Consider the following 18744-nt stretch of genomic DNA (forward strand, 5'->3'; position numbering starts at 1 on the left):
AAGTTCTATGTAAATGCTCAACTTTCTTCCCTTTCATTATTTTATCTGCTGTCCTAACAATTATGTAAATATTCTACATGCGGTATTTTTTTTTACTTAGTCTTCAAGGTCAAGATAAAGTACTTTAAATCGGCAGTTATAAAGAGTTTCTCCTGCCATTGTTTTCACTGTGTCCTTTTCTCAATAAACTGCACAACTTAGCCTTCAGATTTACACATCTGATTTTTGTGAGCAGAGTATTTACTAACATATAAACATGGAATAACTGGAATTTTTGATATTTGTCTTTCAACCTATTATTTATAGACAAAAACTCCTGGATCTGCTAAGATTTATCAGAATTTGAAGGCCTGAGTTGGTTGGTTCCCTGCTTCCCCCTCTTCCAAGACCAGAGGTGGAGGATTGCAAAATCTAAAACCAAAAGGAAATGATTCATACTAGGGAAATCTCTGATACGTCAGGTTCAAGATCTTTTATCAGAAGGGTTTTGTTGTCCTTGTTGATTCACTTGTTCAAATATGTATTAGGCATTAATTAATTATGTATGGTGCTCCATGCAAGGCACTGAGGTGAGTAGTCCACGCTCTCAGGGAATCTCTAATCTGGAAGGGAGAGAAAGCATGTATTTAAATAGCCATAATGCAAGGTAAACTTTGGTAAGCACCACAGGAATGCTGAGGTAAAGTATTATAGGATTTCAATTGATGAAAAACTAATTTCCTATGGAGGGGAGGTGGAAGCGCTTTTTATGTTTTATTAACAGTAAAGGAAGAGCTTAGAAGATGCTGCCATTAGGTGAGACTTAGGTTATGCATTAGAGACCTAGGACCTCAGTCATGAGGAGAGAGAGCTTAGGTGACTGTGGTACTTGGATCCCAGGAGCCTCAAAGGCTGCAAGGACACTGTCGATCACAGATCAGTGTGGGACAACACTTTGGTGCACTTGGCCCATCCTCAGTTATGGCTCAATTCACCATGCACTTGAGCCTTTTATTTTTCTGACTTCCTGGCTAGCTGATGAACTCCTGGAGTGCAGAGACCATGTTTTCCTTTTCTAGTACAGAGCCAGGCTCTATCAAATTATGCTCCACACACGACTGTGTTACGGAAAGGAAGACTTACCAAACCAGAGAAGCCAGGAAGGAAGAATGGGTTTCGGCATTGCCCGTGTAGTTTAAATGCTTCATAGATAGAAGTTTCAAAGTCTGGCAAGGATAGCGCACTCAGGTCATGTAAGCAGGAGGCTGGGCTGGACGACTCCCAGAAAAGACCAGAGTTGGCTGGGCTACAGTGGCACACTGAGCCCCAGGGAAGGTGAGACTATGGCATTACTCAGCCTTGCTCGGTGAAGAAAGCTCTATTCTTCTCTCTTGGCCTCTGGCTTGAGGTTAGTGGTAGTGACATAAGGCTCAAATTCAGGCATGTGGGTATGAAGATGCCTAAAAGAGGGGGTGCGGAAATTGGAGTGAAGAATTGACTCAAGAATCATAGCTCAGAGAATTCATTTCAGTTTTCTCCCAAATCTTCTGGCTGCATATTCTTCTAAAGGGGTAAGTGATCATTCTGAAAATATCTGAAATGCTAAAGGGGTAAATAGATAATTCTTTAAGAATAATATGGAAGTGTAGTTTGGGAAAAGTATGGGTTCTTTTCTGTCTTCTGAAAGGTAAGATATGGATAAAAGTATATTACTGGCCAACTAACTTATTGCTGTAAGAATTGGGAGGCATGAAAAAATTCTAACCCTGGGGAAAATGCTATCTCTGCACCCTCTTCCTTTTTACTATATATTTATTTTTTGGCATAACTGTGGGCCCGGTGCCCAGTGTTTTCCAGAAAGCAAGAAAAGAGTTTGTAGAAAAGGCCAATATAGCAGACTATATATTCAAGGACAGAAATTTAGTCAAGTGTCTCTCAAATTAAGCTTCTTAGACTAGTCTGCTTCAGAAGCACCTAGCATGTGGATTAAAATGCCAATTCATCAGCCCCATCAAAGACTTAATCAGAATCTCTGGGAAAAAGGTTCAGAAATCTGCATTTTAAATACACCCCAAATAATTCTGGTGTACCCTAAAATGTGTGGATCACTGCTACATTCTGTAGCTTCTATGAAACCAAGGAGTGCCTTTCCTAGGGTTTGAATATTAAGCTACCAAACCAATGCTTTCTAAGGCCTCTTTCTGCCATAAGCCCTGGAGCAGGGAGCTGGAAAAAGAGGAGGCAAGGCTGAATGAGACAAAATAGGCATTGAAGGATGATGCACACGGAGGTGTTGAGGACATCTTAGGAGCTAAATACCAGGGTCAGAGCAAGCTGGAAATCATCGTTTTGAGAGACAGACAAAGCAGACAGAAAGAGGAGGTGCCAAACGGCTAATCAATGTAAATGATTAAAACCCCAAGTTAAAAATGAGGGAGCAGATTTGCAAAAGTGAAAGAAGGCCAGGCGAGTCAGGGAAGTGGGCAGCCAGGTCTGGGATGGCTACAACTGGCAGGATCCAACTGCACAAGGCTAACTCCCTCCTTGGTCAATAGCCTTTAAATGTTTCCTCTAATAACAGCAACTAGTGGAATATACAGTAACATGCAGCCATCAATTTCCTCCCAAAAAACAATGTCCAGTTTGAGCTCCCAAGCACTGCAGAGGTGATTGACTGATGATAATAGTTAACATTTATTGACGATTTCTATGTACCAGGAGCAATTTTAAACATCTTTCAAGTCATTTAATTCTCACAACCACCCTTTGAAATAGGTACTGTTAGTTTGGCCATTCTACAGATGAAAAATGGAGGTAGAGAAGTTGAGCAATTTGCTCAAGGCCATGTAGCTTCCAGGGGCAGAGCCAGGATTTGAAACCAGGCAGTCTCGATCCAGAGTCTGAGTAATTATCTACTGTTTTTGCTGTCAGATCCAGAGTAGATATGGCTAAGGACTTTACACAGAAAACAACTCTCAGTTGCAATCAACTGTATTGATTCAATCACTAGTGTTTCTATTATCATATCTGTAAAATTAAGAAGGAAATTTAGAAATTTCTCTTAGTATGACTATAAACTGTTTCTGTTTAAAAGGCATACAGTGTCTTATATATTAAAGCTAATATTTGACATTACAAGTATCAGATCTGTGATGTGATGTGGCTTTCAGAAGAAAACATGCCAACATAATTTTCAGGGTAAGAAGGTAACCAGAGAACCAAGAACCTCCAAAGATACAAGTATGTGCATTTGCGTGTGTGTAACAAACTTCTACTCTTTTGTTCTGTATCATTTTCCTTTTCTTTCTTTTTGGCTCCGATTTTGAGGACTTGTTCAAACATTTTTTAAACGTACTTCAGCACGTACAGAGAAGAAGCTATTCCTTTTATCTCACATCCTTAGAGTTTGTCTTCCTGTTTGAGACTCGAAGGCACACCAAGGCCAGAAGGGAAGGGGAATACTTAAAGAAAGCAAGTCCAGGTTGATTAAGAAAGCATTATGATTATAAACAAAATGGAGCTACCCTCAAATTGAATGAGAAATACACGAAACGTTTCCTAAAGATTTTATTTTATCACAGTTACAGTTTTATGCACATTTATAGATTGCTTTCTTTCCTTTTCAATATCCAGCATTCAAGGATATCCTGGTACAGTCTAACCTCTCAAAATGCTGACGGCTATTGGTGACTGGTATATAGTTACCTTTAACTAAAAGCTGTTCTGTTGTTCCTCATGCATAGCTGAAAGCCCCTGAACATAGCCAGCAACTGAAACCACAAACACATTACCCCGCACTGGAAGTCAGAACAGTAGAAAGAGGGACAGAGACAAAGCTGTGGAGGAAAAAAAATGTGAATTTAACATTTTTCTTTATAGCCGAGAGAATAAAGACCAAAATAGTATGTTTTTAAGTTTATGTGAACACATTTAATAATTTTACACTTTCCTCTAAGAAGCTTCAGGTTTAGAAATTCTCATTATGTATCCAGTGCAAGGCATATACCATAGAAATTAATAAATATGAAAATTCAATATAAACTAAATTATGGCAGCAAAGATAAATGTACAAAACATATATGTTCTGACATAATTCTGTCACAAGGAAACTCTACTTTTCTTTCACTTTTTGTTTTTCTACTCTCTAAAAAGTTGTTACGACCCCTGTACCCAAAAAGCAGCTTAACAGCACAATTGTGTTCAAGGATAATTCTCTCTACTTATTGCAACACTACCAAGGCAGCCTTTTTTGATGATCCTCTCTCTCTCTTTCTATGTCTTGTTCTCTCAAACACACACATACACACACTCCAAATAAATTATATAAAATTAATTCCTGGCCTTTTGGTGAATTACAGGAAGTTAAATAAGAAACCAAGTTGTAGAAAGAACATAGTAAGAAAGAAGAGGAATTGTTGGCACTCCTTTTTATGTTGATCAGAATAGTTGAAAACTAAGGAAGCAAATTAATAAAGTTCAAAATAAAATATTTAGAAATTATAGCAAGCAAAATTATATATGTGACTCAAATTATAGCTACACTTTAGAACCTGTTAAAATCAGTTTCAGATTTATAGCACTCTTTCTAAATCACTTAAAATAGTTTTTCCCCCAGACATAGCACCTGAGCTGAATTCTGTGTGTACCAAGCAATTCTACCTACACATTATAAGGTTAAATCACATGTATGTTCCTTCGGACCTATCTGTATGTTGGAAGGCATACAAGTGATCAGAAAGACCAGGGGTAGAAAATGATAATAATTCCTATCTCAACGCACAATCTCCAGAGTGGTTGTTGCCTTAAGGGTGTTAGTGATGTTTGCGTGAGTGTTTCCCTTGGCTTTAACTTATAAAATGACAATGATCCAGCAAATGCCTCATGACTGGACATGGACTGCCTATACTTAGAAGATACCAGGATGGAAGACTTCTATCACTTTTCAGTGCCTTTTTTAAACTTCCTACAACCCAGACTTGAGAGAAAATAAATCTGCTGGAGCAGTGATGAACTACATTGCAGAAGATTCAGAAAATATCCAAAGTAATGAAAACACATCTATATTACCCTAAGATTTTTTCTTTTTTCTGTTCTTTGTTTTTCTTTTTCTCTCTTCCTTTCTCTTTTCCCTTCCTGTCCTTTCTTTTCAATTTTTATATTCTGCCTGATCTCCCTCAAATCCAACACTTCTGAACCAGACAGGTGACTTTAACTGATGATGGGCTGCCCATTAGGCTGTGCAAATAGCTCCCTGAAAAGTCAAGTAAATAATTAGGTGCGAAGAGAGAAGAAGCCAAGAGTGTTACCAAGGTGGTAACAAAAGTCCACTTACCACATTTTTAATTGAATAGTGGTAATATAATTTGGAAGCACAAAGACTCACCTGATATTTAAGTGGATGGTTTCTTAAGGAATAAAGAGGAATAAAGGAATAAAAAGCCTTAGGAATAAAGAGCTTCCATCTGAAATTATTTAATGTGTTTGAGTCAGATCTTTTGGAAATAATAAAAACACATCTAAAATTTGTTTTATTTACACTTAATTCTGGAGAAACATTAGATACACACAAATTGAAAGAAATGAGCACAAGTTCTCTTTTTCTTTTACACGTACTCTTTAAATTAGGATTTCTTCTAGTTTAAGAGAAAAAACTGCCTGTAAAAAAGATTCAGTGACTTCTATGCTGGCAGTTGATATCATATATTTTGTAGGTTATAGTACATATGTTCCTATCCTACTAAGTAAAACAAACCAGGTAGATAAAAGGTTAATCTCTTCTCTAAGATTAAATGTCTCCATTTTGCGAAACTTTAAGAATATATAGCTTGAAAATAAAAAAAAGAATTGTATAAGAAAAATGTGAATCATAAGAATTTTTATAAATTTGGTTTACTTACTATTAAAAGCAGTGTTGTCCCAAGAAACTTGAAAATCCCACGGAGTTATGTGGTCAGTAATATGCCCTGTACAAGAAAGAGTCAGCAATTCCTCTGGGAGCAAGTGACTTACTTTTATTATTTGAATTTTTTTACTGGAATATTTCATCAGAATCACATGAAAAGCACTTCTTCTGACATTAGATGGTACCGTGGGGTGCTGTACCCTGCCTCCTTACTTAGTTGACTAAATAAATACGTTATTTTCTTTGATTCTTCTGGATTATCACATGGTACATGTGCAGAGCTGATCTCCCCCATACTCCAGTGCCAGGCGGTCAGTGTGATCATTTCTTGTTTCCAGGGAAATTTTAAATTGGAGCAGCAGAATAGGCAAAGCTGGACCTAGTGGTAAATTAGTTTGATCAGCATTTCTCAGTGTTTACTCAAAAGGTTCCAATACTCCTTTGTGAATACAGGCAGTGAGTTCTATTATTCTCAGTATGACCAGTGCCTCACACAATACTAGCTGCACAGTTGACTCTCAATATGCAAAATTCAGCTAGCATTTATTTTTCCACTTGGATAGCCTGACATGCTACTGGGGTTATGCCAGTGTAGGCTGCCCGCACTCAGATACACATATGTTCTTTCTCAAGAACTACAGAATCTTTCCTACCCTGAGACAGGAGTGAGAGGCCGAGTAGAGACATGTAGCACTAACAGACCGTCTCCTGGATGATGGCTCTAGGCTCAGTATTTTACATACACTGTGGTGTTTAGTCTAAATTTTTATCCTCATTTTATAGATTAGAAAGTAGGTTCGAACAGTTTGATCTCAAAGTCCTTCCTAAGGAGAACTGGGTTAAGATTAGAATTTAAATAAAAGTTACAACAAATAATAAGTTAACTCCATCTATTTGATGGTGGTTGAGTAATTACCATGTACCAGAAAAGAATTATGTGAGTCTTATTAATTTTTTCTGTCTTCAATGAAATACATGCACACTATAAAATATTAAGGCAAGTCTTGGAATACAATCTTTGCAGGCCCCAACTCATACCCTCAATTACATTTTTAAGTCTTTAGTTTTATTAGAGAAATAAGATTCTTCCTGACTTATTTCTAACTGCATTTGAAAGGATTTATATAAGATTTATTTAGAGTGAAGCCCATGAAAGCTTGTTTTTTACTTTACTTTCTTTTTTTTTTTAGGCTCATGTCAAACTGAAAAAGAAAGTAAATCAGGCAAGGAAACCTCTGTGGTTTTTTCCTTTTTACTACAATAACACTCAAATGGTATGTACACAGAAAAGGCTGTATTTAAAGATTTATCTATATTATTATATCACAAAATTAAAATTTCCAAATGGATTGAGATGAATATTTATGGGAGCTATGGAAAACTAAGGATTAAAATCCTTATATAAAAAAGGATTACACAAATGTATAAGAAACTTAGTAAGATCACTATGCATACATAGGAAAAAAAGATACAGTTTATCCAAAGGGAGATAGAAGTGGCTTATGACAAAATTTTAAATCATTAATGTCATTAATAATTACAAATGAAAATTAAAATAATAATGACATTTAATTTTCTCCTATTAATTAGCATGAAAGTGAAATTCACTCAGTCATGTCCGACTCTTTGCAACCCCATGGACTATATAGTCCATGGAATTCTCCAGGCCAGAATACTGGAGTGGGTAGCCTTTCCCTTCTCCAAGGGATCTTTCCAACCCAGGGATCGAACCTAGGTCTCCTACATTGCAGGTGGATTCTTTACCAGCTGAGCCACAAGGGAAGACCTTAATTAGCATGGTTTGTTCAAAATATACAGTGCAGGTAGAAGTATAAATTTAGTCAGCAGATTTGGTGAAGCAATTTGTAATTACGTATCAAGGAAGTTTTAAATATGTTGGTAGGGTTCTAATCTGAGGAAATATTCTGAAATACAAGCAAATATTTAAATATAAAAATATTCTTTTGTAAAGTAAAATATCAGGAAGCTTAAACATCCTTAAATAAGAAGCACATATGAAGACCATTTAATTACAGTGGAAAATAAATTCTTATGACCTAATAATAATGGGAAAAAACAGGCTATAATACAACACAATGTGATCTCAGGTGTAGAAAATGATACTTATAGAAAGATAAATAGCAGTGATAATAGTAGCTATTTCTATTTAATTATTGATGATTTCTATTTTTGCCATGTTTTTCTATATTTTACAAGTTTGCTTTTATAATAAGAAACATATTATGGAAGAAAGAAGAAAAATCAAAATGACAGCAAAACTCAAATTATACAGATTAAATAAGATGCAGAAAGAGAATATGAATTTAATCCTTGACATCCCTGTTTGGCATAAGGTTCCCTTGTAGTCCACCTAGGGTCAAAAATCCAACTCAAACAGGGCATTGGTTTACTAGACCACAGGGTTTATATAATAAGCCATGACTTAGTGGCCATCTGAGCAAATAACACCATTTAGGATATCCAGGGCAGAGGAGTCTACAGCCCAGCCCAGTCTGAACTCATCAGACCCTGCATAGCACATGTGGTTAATGCCTTGCACCACATCTGAAGCAGAATGGTGAATAACTAGAGTCTGTCCAAGACAGGTGGGCTGAAGTGGTATAATGTCTGGAAATCTTATGACTTATCAAATTAAAATTCCCCCTTCATTTCTTATTACTCTCATAATAAAGTCCAAAACCATATAAGATTCAGCCTCATGAGACTCCATCCCTTGCTCACAAAGTTCTAACCTCTCATGTTCCCTTTAATATACTCAATTCCTCCTCACTTCAGAACCACCCAAGTACCAACCACCCAGCCTAGAATACCTTATTTCACCCCTTCTCACCTCTGTCTCCTCCACACACATACTTTCTTGCCTGACTAATTCCTAAATATTTTCAGGTCTGAGATCAAATATTCTTTCCTCAGAGATACTTCTCTGACCACCTACCTAGGAAAAGTGCTCCTGTTATACACTTTCATTTTTACCCTGTGGCTGTTTTTGGTTAATTGCCTTTCTAATGTCTGTATTTCTTGCTAGATGGTAAACTTTGTGAGGACACTGCTAAGAGTCTTATTATGCGTCTTAGTCCATTCAGACTTCTGTAACAAAATACCACAGACCAAAAGTTTATAAATAGCAGACATGTATTTCTTAAAGCTATGGAGGCTGAGCTGTGCAAGATCAAGATACTAGCAAACTCAGTGTTTGGGGACGATTCTTCCTGTGTCCTGTGATAGAGCAAGGGAGCTCTCTGGGGACTTTTTTTAATAAGGGCACTAATCTCATTCATGAGAGCTCCTCCACCTCATAATCACATCATCTCCCAAACATTCCCCTTCCTAACACTGTCAACATTGATAGGTTAGAATTTCAGCATATGAATTTGGGGGGAATGGAAACATTCAGTATATATCCCCAGAATGTAGTACAGTTTCTGAACCACACTTTGGGCCATTTGTTGAATGAATTCCATGAAGTGTATCTGTCTATTTTTCTGGCTACCTTCTACTTGTATAGTTAATTTCTCCTTAATGCTTAGAAAATGGGGTTAATCTGATAAAGAAAAGACAAGTAAGAGAAGAGGGAATATGATAGCTACTCATCACATAGACATTCTGTGCAGTTCTATTTCTTAAAAGATATGGAGAAATTTCTAAAAACTAGGTTTAAAATGAAATTAACACCCTTTGTGGTAATGAATTCCCTTTTATGAAGTGTGTGCAATTCATATTTTAACATAAGTGTGGGTTAGAATTGTGAAAGAGATTCCTATATTGGGCAGGTGGATTTGATGACTCTTAGGATCAATTCAAAGAGTATGACTCTACGACCTAGCAATCTCTTTGGCTGTAGAGGCACTACATGAGAGAAAGATTTAAGACAAAACAGGGCATGGACTAAACAAAGACAAGCTTGGGGAAGAAAAGGAAATGTAACACTGTCTCAAAGCGTTTGATCTCAATCATTTTGAACATTTTCTGAGACTGGGGTTGGCAGGCCTCCCAGAGAAACCAACACAAAGCAACCTAACAGGGCATCACCAAACAAAAGGAGACCTAAGCTGAGAGATGAGAAGATGAAAGCCCTGCATTTAGATTTACCGAGGACAGGAGGGGCTGGGGGCAGGAAAGACAGGCATTCTCCTCGGGGTCCTTTCAGTTCACTCAAAGGCACACCTCTGAAATGAACATCCTCCACACAGAGAGAGGGTGGTTGCCTGAGAATCCAGAAGTCAGGGCATTAATAAACATGGCTTAAAGAATTGAGTTGAAATGTCAGTACAACCGCTTTATGTATCTTCACTATCCTTAACCCAAACTTGTGTCATCATTCTGGAATGAGCAAGACCTGCTCAACAAACCCAGCTTTTATCATCTCCTTTGTATCTGCTTAGTCAGAGTTCAGAAATCGTCCAATGGCCTTCTCACTCTCTAATCCAAAGAATTAATGTTGTTATGGAAAGAAAAACAACTTCCATTTGTTCAGAGAGAAAGACCCACACAATGCCTTTGAGGTGAGAAAACTGAGTTATGCTAAGTGGGGATTTTTCTCTACTACTCTGTGGAGATTCCCGATGAAGTTGAATACATTTCTTTTTTCAATTTTGACTGCTGCTAAAAATACTTAATGCGTACTGGGTGCTCACCCTGTTGCAGGCGAGGTGCTGAGTGATTTGTACACATTATCCTCTAGATCCTAACAACAGTCTGAAAGTAGATGCAATTATAGTGCCTTTTCTAGAAAGGCCCCGGAGTGGTAGGTTTTCTACCTCAAGTCTGCAAGCTTCTGAGGCCAAGTATGAGGAAAGTGTCACATATTTGAACATCACCTATTGGGTGAAGTTCAGCATAAAAATTTTGTGATCTGCCTTAACGGATTAATCACCCTCACACTCCTTGCTGATAGTGGACAGAAGTGGACCCAGCAAAGAAAGTTAGGCTCAGAGATGGTTCACATTTGCAAACTGGTGCTCTCTCTCCTATAAGAATTGGGAACAGTGACAGTATTGAAATGAGAAAATGTAATATTACATTTAGCTTTATCATAAAAATGCAAATAGTCTACAAAGTAGAGAGAATATCATAATAAACGCCCATATACCAATCACCTTACATTAATAATTGCTATTATTTTACCATATTTCCTTCATTTATTTTCTCTTTGCTCAATTGTTTTAAAGTAAGCCCCAAGTATCATGACTTTAGCCTCTAAATGTTCCAGTATGCCTCTGATATTTTCACTGTTATCTGTTTTCTACCTTTGTCTTGTCATTCATCCATCAACTCAGATTTTCTCACTTTGAACCTGGACTATGCTCCTTCTACTGTCTTACTTCCTTACTGTGTGTCAGCAGAAGAAAGCCATTGAATAAGCTATACGTTGTTGGCACTGGGAATATAGAAATAAATAACCCAATATCTCTACTCCAAAGAACTTGGGACCTAATGGCTCTCAGAGAAGTCCTCCATGATTTGCCACTTCTCATAATATACTACCTGTATGCCATCTCTGGATAGCCACTTACTTGGTCTGTTCCTTTTGGCTTTATTGACTATGTCAAAGCCTTTGACTGTGTGGATCACAACAAACTGGAAAATTCTTAAAGAGATGGGAATACCAGACTACCTTACCTATCTCCTGAGAAATCTGTATACAGGTCAAGAAGCAATAGTTAGAACCGGACATGGAACAACGGACTGATTCCGAACTGGGAAAGGATTATGTCAAGGCTGTATATTGTCACCCTGCTTATTTAACTTATATGCAGAGTACAACATATGAAATTTAACTTATGTGCAGAGTACATCATGCGAAATGTCAGGCTGGATGAAGCACAAGCTGGAATGAAGATTGCTGAGAGAAATATCCATAACCTCAGATATGCAGATGACACCACCCTTATGGCAGAAAGTGAAGAGAAACTGAAGAGCCACTTAATGAATGTGAAAGAAGAGTGTGAAAAAGCTGGCTTAAAAGTCAAAATTCAAAAAACTAAGATCATGGCATCCAGTCCCATCACTTCATGTCAAACAGATGGGGAGACAATGGAAACTGTGACAGACTTTATTTCTTGGGCTCCAAAATCACTGCAGATGGTGACTGCAGCCATGAAATTAAAAGACATTTTGCTCCTTGGAAGAAAAGCTATGATAAACCTAGACAGCGTATTAAAAAACAGAGACATTGCTTTGCCAACAAAGGTCCATCTAGTCAAAGCTATAGTTTTTCCAGCAGTCATGTATGGATGTGAGAGTTGGACCATAAAGAAAGCTGAGCAGAGAAGAATTGATGCTCTTCAACTGTGATGTTGGAGAAGATTCTTGAGAGTCCCTTGGACTGCAAGGAAATCCAACTGGTCAATGCTAAAGGAAATCAGTCCTGAAAATTCATTGGAAGGACCGATGTTGAAGCTGAAGCTCCAATACTTTGGCTATCTCATGAGAAGAACTGACTCACTGGAAAAGACCCTCATGCTGGGAAGGATTGAAGGCAGGAGGAGAAGGGGTTTACAGAGAATGAAATGGTTGGATGGCATCACCGACTCAATGGACATGAGTTTGAGCAAACTCTGGGAGTTGGTGATGGACAGGGAGGCCTGGTGTGCTACAGTCCATGGGGTTGCAAAGAGTTGGACACAACTTAGTGACTGAACTGAACTGAATGCCTAAAGGTATCATTTTAAGTATACAAATGCTACAACAAAAAATAGTGTGTTGCAAAAATTAGAATGCAGAGCTGGGAGACAGGGGGTCTTACCAGTTATTAGCTCTGTGACCATGGGTAATTCATTGTATCTCATCAGACTTTATTTCCTTATCTGTAAAATGAGAAGATTAAATAAAATAATTTCTATGACTTCCTCAGTTCAATTTTCCCCTTATTCTATTCCAAATAATTGAGTGAACCAAATTTATCAGCAAATAGTTTTTGTACCGTGGTATATTTTGTATTCAAAGCATTTCTGCCTGTATTTTTTCTGTCTACAGTGAATAAAATAGAAAGTTATAAAAGAAATTACAAAGAGAATTTTGTAACAGCTAGTAATCTACTTGTGCTGTAAGCTACATTGATTTTTCTCTCTGAAATCGCCCTCTAAAATCTAAGTTATTCCAAAGAAATCATTTTTTGTGTGTTTGGCTGTGATGACAAGGCCCAAATTGCAAATGAGTATTGTCACTGGTTATAGAGAGAAGTGTCTGGGGACAAAGCCAAATGGAATTCTAATTGAACCCAAATTTCACCAGTCTTTTTTGGTCTCTCCACTACACAACTTTAACTCTTAACATCTTTAACATAAAAGAAAACACTGTTAACCATTATTTACCTAGGTTAAATGTGCCTACCACCTAGAAGTGAAGTTGGGAATCCCTGATTACATTTCTGTAGTCTTAGCCAGTTTCTAGTATAGGGCAAGATTCACATTTTTACATATATAATATATACTTTATATATATCAAAGTTGCCAGTGAGTAACTAAGTACTAATGGAATGTTCTCATCTCTAGGATTCCATCTGGTCTACCATTTGTGCACCTGTTCGCAGTTCCCTCCATTCCGTTGACTCTTTGTGACCCCATGGACTGCAGCACGCCAGGCTTCCCTGTCCTTCACCATCTCCTGGAACTTGGTCTAACTCGTGTCCATTGAGTCGGTGATGCCATCCAACCATCTTGTCCTCTGCTGTCCCCTTCTCCTTCAAAGTTTCCCAGCATCAGGGTCTTTTCTAATGAGTTGGCTCTTCGCATCCGATAGCCAAAGCATTCTACTTTCTAGGATGTGTCATCCTCTTTCCTTCTGCTTTGCCTTTTACCTTATTTTCAGTCCTCTAGTCCGGACCAGGGACCCCTCTCATGTTTCTCAGAATCCTCTGTTGATGGCAGCAGTTTTAAATTCTGATTTTCTGAAGGAAAACATTTATCTTTAAGATTTTGGGAGGAGGGATGGCTTGAGTGTTGGTGGTGGTAAAGAGATAAATACTAAAGAGCAGAATGTGAAATGCAATAGTATTTGAACAGATTTTAAGTTCCATTTCCCAGTCCCTTACTTGGGTTTTCTTCTATTCTCTTATTTTATCATTGAAAAGCTAGGCAATCTTCTCAATCTCTCATTTCAGATCAGCAAAAGGTTTATTTTTCCAAAAATAACAGCAGGAGACAAATGTATGTATTTGATACAAATATGGAGAGGTATTTTGATCACATCTGATAAAAATTACCCCTGAACAACAGAAATGAAAATGGAAAAATGTCCAAATTTTGAGAGATGTTAGAATCCAGGATAATCTCTAAAAGATTTAAATATATGAAGAAACAGTGCAAATGATATTCTTCCATACATATACAGAAATCCCATTTTCATAAGGAGTTGATGTTAGTTTGGGCCTATTCCATCTACAGTTTTCCAAGACTGTAAAATTAGAGCTCTTGAACATTGAACTTGTAGCATAAGTGTTTCTTAAAGGGTTATATTTAAAATAAGATGACAAGACGAAGTATGAGAACATAATTCTGAGAAGGCATTTAGCTTAGGAAACCAGAAATTGTATACCGGTAGAGAAAAAGTGCTCTTGCCTGGAAAATCCCATGGACAGAGGAGCCTGGTTGGCTGCAGTCCGTGGGGTCGCTAAGAGTCAGACAAGACTGAGCGACTTCACCTTCACTTTTCACTTTCATGCACTGGAGAAGGAAATGGCAACCCACTCCAGTGTTCTTGCCTGGAGAATCCCAGGGACGGGGGAGCCTGGTGGGCTGCCGTCTATGGGGTCGCACAGAGTCGAACACGACTGAAGCGACTTAGCAGCAGCAGAGAAAAAGAATGATGTATCAATTAGCAAGCTATACTTTTCCTAAATGCCAAAGACATTAATATCTCAACAAGTGAAAAATATATTAACAGTTGGTTAACTAATATCAAGTCAGTGATTTAATTTATATTCAGAAGGCTTTAACATATTAATTCTAAGATACTTTTAAAAAGAACATAAAAATCACTAATATTCATTATGTGTCAATAATTACTTTTAATTTTTTATTGTTCAGCTGCACTTAAATAAAATGAGAAAATTAGAATTAATTTGGTTAGGAGGATTTAATTTCAAAATATTCCTCCTTTCTCCTCACAAGTTTTCATTATGGGCCAAACCCAAAAAATATTCCTTTAGGAAATGTATACAATTTAATCATTTTATGTATCCAGTTTTCTCTTTAAATCCTTTTGGAAGCATAATGGGTATTTATACACAATTTCAAGAGATTAAACATAAGAAAATAACTGCTATCACAAGCTAATGGATACTTTCAGGTCAGTGCTTTACCTCTCTGGTGGTGTTCCTGTTATTTTTCTTAAAACTTGAACTCTCCCTTGAATAGGTTTCATCATATCCCAGTTCAAATTTATGAATTCAATTACATATCTTTTGCATCTCGTTTTTCAGACTGCATCTACTGAAGTTTTTAAACTTTCACTAGTTTACAACCGTATGTATAAAGAAATACACCTTTCTACCCAACTTAAAAACTAGAATAAAAACTGATTCACCCTAATATTTAGTAAAGTTCATTTATTCAGCATTCTGTTAACTAGAACTCATTAACAAGCATTTATGGCCACGCATAGTACCAAAAATATTCAGTTGTCAAAATGACACCTCTGTGGCATTTAACATTTGAACAACCCGGGATTAAACCCAGATCTCCCACATTGTAGGCAGACGCTTTACCCTCTGAGCCACGAGGGAAACCCTTGAAAAGACAATAAAATATAAATCACTCTATAGCTTTGAAAACTGGTAGTAGAGCTTCCCTGGTGGCTCAGGGATAAAGAATTCTCCTGCCAATGTAGGAGACACAGGTTTGATGCCTGAGTGAGGAAGATCCCCTAGAGAAGAAAATGGCAACCAACTCCAGTATTCTTGCCCAGAGAATCCCATAGATAGAGGAATCTGGTGGGCTACAGTCCATGGGGTTGAAAAAGAGTGGGACACAACTTAGTGACTAAAACAGCAACAATATGACTTTTACATATTATAATTGTTATTATCACACTGATTTTATCCACAAATGGCCTTTTTTTATTTTGTCCTTACTCAAGTTTCATGTATTCTGGAATTCAGAGACCAAGCCCATACCCTTTGTTGTTTTATAAATATCAATTGTCTTGCTGTCCCTATTATTCCCTCCCCTTATCTTCTTAGATCTATCCTTTTAAACCACAGTGAAAACTGTATGCTTGTTATATAAACAGTATGCCCACATACCTGCTGTTGCTGCTGCTAAGTCGCTTCAGTCGTGTCCGACTCTGTGCAACCCCATAGATGGCAGCCCACCAGGCTCCCCCGTCCCTGGGATTCTCCAGGCAAGAACACTGGAGTGGGTTGCCATTTCCTTCTCCAATGCATGAAAGCGAAAGGTGAAAGTGAAGTCGCTCAGTCGTGTCCAACTCCTAGAGACTCCATGGACTGCAGCCCACCAGGCTCCTCGGTCCATGGGATTTTCCAGGCAAGAGTACTGGAGTGGGTTGCCATTGCCTTCTCCAGCCCACATACCTACATATACATAATTTCATCTTTGTGTTTTTCTCATAAAAATTTTTATTTTCTATTTTTCCTCTATTTCCTATTTTCCTATTTCCATTTTTATTTCCTATTCTGTTTCATGTCAAGTTTCCCATTCTGTTTAAGGAATTTGTTAAAAGTGATTAAAGTGATCTGTATGGGGAAAAGGGTGTAAAAACAGCCTATTGAAAGCAGAGGATAAACCTGCCACGCAAGGACAGTCCACTTTTAAAGCTAAGAGCGAATACTTACATACACAGCTAGAGGTTTAGCCCTAGGGCTTTTTATATTATTATTTTAAAGAAATATTAATTTATTTGGCTGTGCCAGGTCTTAGTTGCATCATGTATCTTCTTCACTCTTCATTTGGGCACGTGGGATCTTTAGTTAAAGCATCTGAACTCTTGATTTGTCAGGTGAGATCTCATTCCCTGACTAGAGATTGAACCCAAGCCCCCTGCATTGGGAGTGCTGTAGTGGGAATTGCTAATAATGTACTTTCACAGCCTTGAGAAATTTCATAGAAATAGCACCTGGAAAAATAGCATATATCAAGAAACTGTGTTGATGATTATTTTTCACGTTTTTCTTAGAATAATAGCCTTATTACAGACCCCAAGGCCAGACCCAGAAGGGAGTACGACTGGGCATGGACCTTGGAACACCGGGTCGGCATTAGGTATGAACACTGCCTACGCACTTGCTGATTGTTCCTGAGACTATCCCAGAAGGGAATGGCCTGGGGTAAAAACAAGGAGATCTGGACTATGTCAGTGTAGTGTCTTGGGAAAGAAAGATCAAAGAAAGTTTTGTAGTTTGCAGTTAGAAATAAAAGCTGGACTCAGAGTGGACTCTGCACCTCAGTCCAATAGGGGCTGCAGGTCCCCAGACCCATTGCACCAGATTTCGTGTTCTGTTTTCATTCTCGATGCTTGCTCCTGGGCCTTTAGGGCAACAGAGCTCGAAGTCTTAGTCACTAGACCACGAGGGAAGAACATAGCACTAGTTCTTAAGAGAAAGTAAAAGCAGACAAATGAGATAGAATCTTGTGTTGGGGCTAAACATACATTCTTCTGGGGATGTATTGTTTTGAATGAAAAGGCCTAGATTGCTTTGAACTCATATTAGACAGTGAAAGTTTATTCTGATGTTAGATCTGCAGCATATAATGGATTATATTTTTAAGAAGCTTTGACATTTCTTTCATACATATTAGGACCCATTTCAACTCTAAAATCAATTCAGGTGAAGAGTGTCTTGTAACATAATAAATATACAGTGAATTGCTTATGTGTATATTGCATCTCAATTTTGTTCTTATGGTGATTTGTTCAATTAGTGATAATGTAAGATGATACTGCAGGAACTGGCAACCCACTCCAGTATTCTTGCCTGGAGAATTTCATGGACAGAGGAGCCTGGCGGGCTACAGTCCATGGGGTCGCAGAGTTGGACACATCTGAGTGACTGACACACAAGATGATACTGAGTATTGATTTCACAGACTTTAAGGCATCATGATTAATTTGTTAGAAAATTTGAACTTATCAGGTTTCTTAAAATTATGAGATTTATCAGTTAGAATGCTTACTTTTCCCCAGTGTCATCTTAGTTAAGCTGCATAACCAGGTTGAGCCTCAGTTTTCTTATTAAAATTAGGATTATAGTTTTATAAGGTTATTGTGAGGATCGCAAGTGACTGGATCTTGAACTCTGCCTAGAAGAAGGAGCTCTGTGATTAGTTTTTCTTCTTCAAAAGAGATAGTGAGATAAAGTATCAATGTATATTTCAGATGCTAAAAACAGAGTTTTAAAATATTATGTTTTATATAAGCAATAACCACATTTTTATAACTTCAGAGCAAATAGGCTACAACAAATTCATTATTTTTTATACTCCAATTAAGAACAATAGACACTAAAAGGTGTATTATTGTTTTTCTTTTTAAATTAAAGACATGTTCAGCAATCGTGTTCACCCACAATTTCCATGGTTGTGTAAATTGAATAAGCAATGAAAAATTGTTAAGAAAAGGTTTTAAGCAAAGATGTTTCCAAAAGTGAGGCAATGTCTTCAAATGATGTCACAGGATGGCTATTTGTCCACTTAAGTGTAATTTTGTTTTTCTTCCACTCCCAAGTTTAACCTCCTTTTCCCTTATTTCCCCTTTTTACCCAAACCTAATTATAGATTGGGGTGGTTTATGTTAGATAAATAGAAATAATCATAACTTCATTTTAATTTGCCTCTTGATCACTTTGTTAGGGAATCTGATACTAGAATAAAAAATCTTGCTCCTGA

The 18744-nt window shown here is 37.4% G+C and overlaps 1 long non-coding RNA gene across 1 annotated transcript; it reads left to right on the plus strand.

Annotated features, from left to right (window-relative positions):
- The first annotated feature begins 592 nt into the window (after nucleotides 1–592).
- Nucleotides 593–17730, plus strand: LOC133252508 (uncharacterized). The gene is made up of 3 exons (XR_009737959.1): nucleotides 593–1550; nucleotides 7072–7155; nucleotides 13396–17730. It is a non-coding gene; the product is annotated as an uncharacterized LOC133252508 (long non-coding RNA).
- The last annotated feature ends 1014 nt before the right edge of the window (nucleotides 17731–18744 follow it).

This window comes from Bos javanicus, chromosome 8 (assembly GCF_032452875.1).
Source record: "Bos javanicus breed banteng chromosome 8, ARS-OSU_banteng_1.0, whole genome shotgun sequence".
Lineage (NCBI taxonomy): Eukaryota > Metazoa > Chordata > Mammalia > Artiodactyla > Bovidae > Bos > Bos javanicus.